Source organism: Otolemur garnettii, unplaced genomic scaffold (assembly GCF_000181295.1).
Source record: "Otolemur garnettii isolate 467f Iridium unplaced genomic scaffold, OtoGar3 scaffold00083, whole genome shotgun sequence".
NCBI lineage: Eukaryota > Metazoa > Chordata > Mammalia > Primates > Galagidae > Otolemur > Otolemur garnettii.
The window spans coordinates 6,055,796-6,060,999 of record NW_003852478.1 but is presented as its reverse complement, the minus strand read 5'-3'; the positions used below and the strand labels follow the sequence as shown (position 1 = coordinate 6,060,999).

The 5,204-nt window shown below is 49.1% G+C and overlaps 1 non-coding gene across 1 annotated transcript; it reads right to left on the bottom strand.

Annotated features, from left to right (window-relative positions):
- Positions 1–2,776: 2,776 nt before the first annotated feature.
- Positions 2,777–2,899, bottom strand: LOC111726865. Its single transcript, XR_002774545.1, has one exon. It is a non-coding gene; the product is annotated as a small nucleolar RNA SNORA26 (small nucleolar RNA).
- Between the last annotated feature and the right edge of the window lie 2,305 nt (positions 2,900–5,204).

The window sequence follows — 5,204 nt, the reverse complement described above, 5'->3', positions numbered from 1 at the left end:
ATAGCTGGATGTAGGGGCAGATGCCCGTATTCCCAGCTACTTGGGAGCCTGAGGCAATAGAATCACTTAAGCCCAAAAGTTTGAGGTTGCTGTGAGCTGTGCTGTCAGGCACTCTACCCAGGGCGACATAGTGAGACTGTCTCAAAAAAAAAGAAATCAAGTTTAGATGTTAAGACCATGACAAATCTATGAATTAAACATTAAGAATGACTCCAAGGTGAATATTAAATATCTTTATTTAAAGACTCTGGAAAATCAGTTACTTTTAACTGACATACATGCTTTTAAATATGAGGATCTCAGTTGCTAGACATGCAGATTAGCTAATAAGAATGGGCTTGTTCTGGCATGTACAGCTCCATGCATCGTGCTAGACTTAGACTGTCGTTTCCTCCCATATGAAAACTTCCCCTATCACCTCCAATACTTTCCTATTAAGTTGGCATTTATACCTCATTAGGATACACATGCCAAAAACACCTTATACACGGACAGATGCTTGTGTCAAATTTTGAGAACCTTCTCTAGGTTCAACATAATTAAATACTATTAAGAATTTATGCAGTGGCTCACGCCTGTAACCCTAGCACTGTAGGAGAATGAGGCAGGTGGATCACTCTAGCTCAGGAGTTCAAGACCAGCCTGGGCAAGAGCGAGAACACAAGCCAGAAGCTGTGCACCTATGGTCCCAGCTACTCAGGCAGAGGCTGAGGCAAGAGGATTGCTTGAGCCCAAGAGTTTGGGGTTGCTATGAGCTATGACACCACAGCATTCTACTGAGGGGCAACAAAGTAAAACTGTCTCAGAAAAAAAAAGATATTCTTACCACCTCTACCATGGGTCTTTCTTCCAACTGGCCTGTTACAGCACGACATCAAATCTCAAGAGATCAGTGACTTTTAGTCACTTTGCCTAAAAGTGACACACATGGCTTCTTGTTCAGAGGTACTAATACATAATGGAACTTGAAGTACTACCTAACGCATTTCTTCATCTGTAAAATGGGAGGATAGTATACCAAACATATGAGAATTAAATGAAAAGATGAACACGGAGCACCTGTTACACTGCCCTGTCAACACCAGCACCGTCTCATTTCTTTAACCTACGTCACTGCATGGACACATGTCTGCTACAAAGTTAGTAAAAATACAGAAGGTGCCAAAAAGCATATGCACATTTTAAGAAAAGCAAAAACTACTGAAGTTGTAATACTGACTATATACCCATCACAAAAGATAATAAACACAAGTCACATCTGACTTCTGCAATTATAAGAGGTGCTCAAAGTGGTTACCATCAACGTCCAGACACTTCTGATTTCGGACAACTACTGCCTGAGCCACGCTGACCAAAGTGTCTGCTTGTATCGCTGCACAAACCCTTTCAACTTCTTCCCGAAGTTCCACCAGTGTAGCCGGTTTTCTGTGGTACACCACATCCTGTAAGGTGCCCCACAGGTAGAAGTCTAGGGGTGTTAAGTCAGGAGACCGTGGGGGAAACTCAATGACGCCTCTGCGTCCTACCCATTGTCCTGGCAAGTTCTCGTCAAGGTAAGCTCTCACGTCCAGGTGGAAATGTAGTGGGGCACCATCTTGTTGGAAGTAAAATGTAATCATCCCCGAAAAGGGCCCGAATTGCAGGCAAAATGGATGTACGTAGCATGTCTAGGTACACTGGCCCAGTAATAGGACCTTCAGAAAAGAATGGCCCAAGGAGTCCCCTCAATGACAGTCTGCACCAGACGTTGAGGCCCAGTATATGGACATCTTTTTCCACACGTGGAATTTCTGGAGCCCAATACACGCAATTATGTCGGTTGACTGTTCCGTTTAGTTTAAACTGTGCTTCATCAGACCAAACCATTTTCCCCACAAACTCCTCATCCACTTGTACCATGTTTTGGAACCACTCACAGTATTGAACCCTTCGATCAGGGTCGTCTTCATTCAGGGAATGTAACAATCTCGGGACAAAAACTTCCCACTTTGCTGTCTTAAGAATGCGCCGTATGCTGGTCCTGCTGATCCCGGTCTCACGCGCACACTGCTTGGTGGACTTCTGCGGAGAGCGCGTGAACTGCTCCAACACCATCGCGGACACAGCGGGGCTTGTGGCCGTGCGAGGCCTCCCGGACCTGCCCTTGTGCACGTCGCACACGGTACCGTGCGTCTCAAACTTATCACGAATGCGCGCAATTGTCAGGCGTGTTGGGGGGTCTGTTGCGTACTCACGCCTCCACTGTCGCTGCACTTCCACAATGTTCTCGAATTTCAAATACCACTTCAAAATGGTCTTGCGCTCCTCAAACGACAACCGCGACTCCGCCATTTTCTTGGACTGTCCTGCCTGTCGCATGGTGACTGGCGCCGGCAATCACTTGATCAGCACCATAGTTTAAGCTAATGTCATACTACACGTTGCTACTGTAATTACATTCGTAATTGGCGACTGAGAAGGCCAAATACTATCTAGATTACATCTCTTAAAATACGCATACATCTTTTTGGCACCCTCCGTATTTAAAGAGCTTATTGCACTTTCTTATTGTAACTATACAGAGTGACAGTGGGTTTAAGTCAGGGGAAATACCAACACCAGAGCATCCCAGCTTCCATAGCTTGTGCCTGTAGTTTTCGACCTATTAAAAGAAGGGGGAGAAAAGTTTCAAAACGACCTTTAAACCAAGAAAACTTTCATGTATCTCTTGTTCTATTAACTGTATTTTAAAAAAATCACAAAGATGCTTAAATGGTAATGAATCATTTTCTAGTTCAGCTGTGACTCCAGACAGGATCCAAAGAGGAGTTTCAAAAATCTCTTCTCTGGGTTTTATGGAGATTTACTTTACCCTTCTGTGTTAGCCTCTTAAAGCACTGCATCAACCTTAAAAGGGCACAGGAAAGGGCGACTTGGGATTTTTTTTTAGTAGGCGTGCTATTTTTTTTCATCAGTCTTTCTTTCTCTGGTCAATACCTCATGAATCTCAGTAGTTTAATAAACCCGCAAAACCCGTTAGAAGCTGCTGTTTTGCATATTTAGTCCGTATACGGAAATTTCCTTTCTGCTAAGGGAGAGGCCGCCGGGCCTCTGCAGCAAACATGCGCCGGGAACACTCCAGCCGCCATTTGCCACGTGCTCGGGGGGCTGGCTCATTTCACTACCCTCAAGGTCAGGGACACACCTGTGCTTAGACCTGAGGCTTCTGCACCTCCGCAGACGCTGGCGATGAACTCCCAAGGCTCAAGGTCGGCCGGAGTCGGGCTCTTGCTACCGCAGGCCGAGTCCGGCCTGAAACCCGCTACATAGTAGCGACGGGTCAGCCCTGCGGAAGCAAAGCGTAAACTTGTTACCGCGCGGGGCCTGCACCGGAAACCTGCGGGCGGCTGGGCGCAGCGCCTGTGCCTCGCGCGGCCCCGGGACGGGCACGGCCGCCCGGCCCCCAGGCCGCCGAGGGCTGCTCTACCCCTCCGTTCTGGACGCCGGGAGCAGCGGATCTCCTGGCGGGCAAAGCTCGAGGGGACATGGGGCAACACCCAACCCCACACCCGGGCCCGCGGGCGGCCGGGCGCCTCCCGCCCAGAGACCCACTCACCACCCAACTGCGCGGGACAAAGAGACCGAGCGCCGCAGCGCGCAGACCTAGAAGGCCGCTCGGAGTGGGGCTGTACCTGGGCGGGGCGGCACCGACAGTCAGAGCAGGCAGCCAATCACCGGGACGACCCGGGGCGGGGGCGGGACCAGAAGGAAGACGAAGATGACAGCGGGCCCGGCAGCCAATCACCGGGAAGATTCTGGGCGGGGAGAGGGCGGACTGAGAAGGAGGGCCTCGGGGCGGGCAGCCAATTCCGTGGAAATGTTTGGTCTGGGTGGGACCGCTGGGCCATTAGGGGCTGGGTCCAGAGTCCCAGTGGGTAAGGTTCTTGCGCGGGTAGGGGGAGGAGCCAATCCTGCGCTGAGCATCCTTCTTCCTGTCGGTTTCTTCAGGCTCTCCTCCAGTCCTTGGCAATGGTGTGTCCGACTCTCTCGGCCACCCTGCCTTCTTCTGGGACTCTTCTGGGAAGGCCTTCGCAGTTACTTCAGGGCAAGGTCACTGCCTTCAGATTTCATTTCCTAAACCCACACTAGTCCCATGTGTGTCCACGTTCTATGTCTGTCTACACAGTAATATAAAGAGAAGCGGAGACGATGTCTTGTTCAACAAGCTCGCTCTCTCGGTCCCTCTTAAACCCAGAAGGTGTAGCCTCCTCTCCTCACGCTCCCTGTTCATTCATTTACAGTGTTCCGCAAGTGGACCTCAGTCAGCTGGGGGTGAGACTCAAACTTGCCAAACAAATAAGTGCAATAAAATTGGAGCACGTACTAAAATGAGAGCTTCTACTATTGTTTTACACGCTTACTATTTGTTAAATTTAATTCTGGGCCCGGCCTGGTGGCTCCCGCCTGTAATCCCAGCACTCGGGGAGTGGGAGGCAGGAGGATCTCTGGAGCTCAGGAGTTCAAGACCAGCCCCGAGCAAGAGCAAGACCCTGTCTCTACTGAAAACAAAACAAAACAAACAAAAAACATTAGCCTGGCATTGTGGCAGGTGCCTGTAGTCCCAGCTGTTCTGGAGGTTGAGGCAAGAGGATCGCTTGAGCCCAGGAGTTGGAGGTTGCTGTGAGCTGTGATGCCTCAGAACTCTAGCCTGGGCAACAGACTCAGACTCTTGTTTCAAAAAAAGAAAGAAAGAATGAAAGAAAGAAAGAAAGAAAGAAAGAAATTTAATCCTCAAAATATCTTTTATCTTCTCCAAATTATAGATGGGGAGTAACTTGCCCAAGGTCACAGAGCAGCTAGTAAGTGGTGGATCCAGAATTTAAACTCAGGCAGTCTGAACACAGAGCCCCTCAAAGACTATGCTGTGTCACCTTTCTCCAGGCCTTGGGGGGTAGGGAGAGGAAAGGAAAAAAAAAAAAAATAGCCACACCTGATTGATCAAGAGAGGCAGCTCTGGCGGATTTGGGGGTCTGAAGGCAGAAAGAACAGCTTTCCCAGAGCCTCAAGGTAGATGGGGAAAGTGCTTGCACTTCTAAGAACCCAAAAATAAATGAAACATAAAGATAGAGGAGCAAAGTGGCCTGAGATGTGAGTGGCTTCTGCCAGACCATGTAGAAGGCCCCGATAGAATTTGTACTTTATGCTAAGAAAGATGGAAAGCTGAC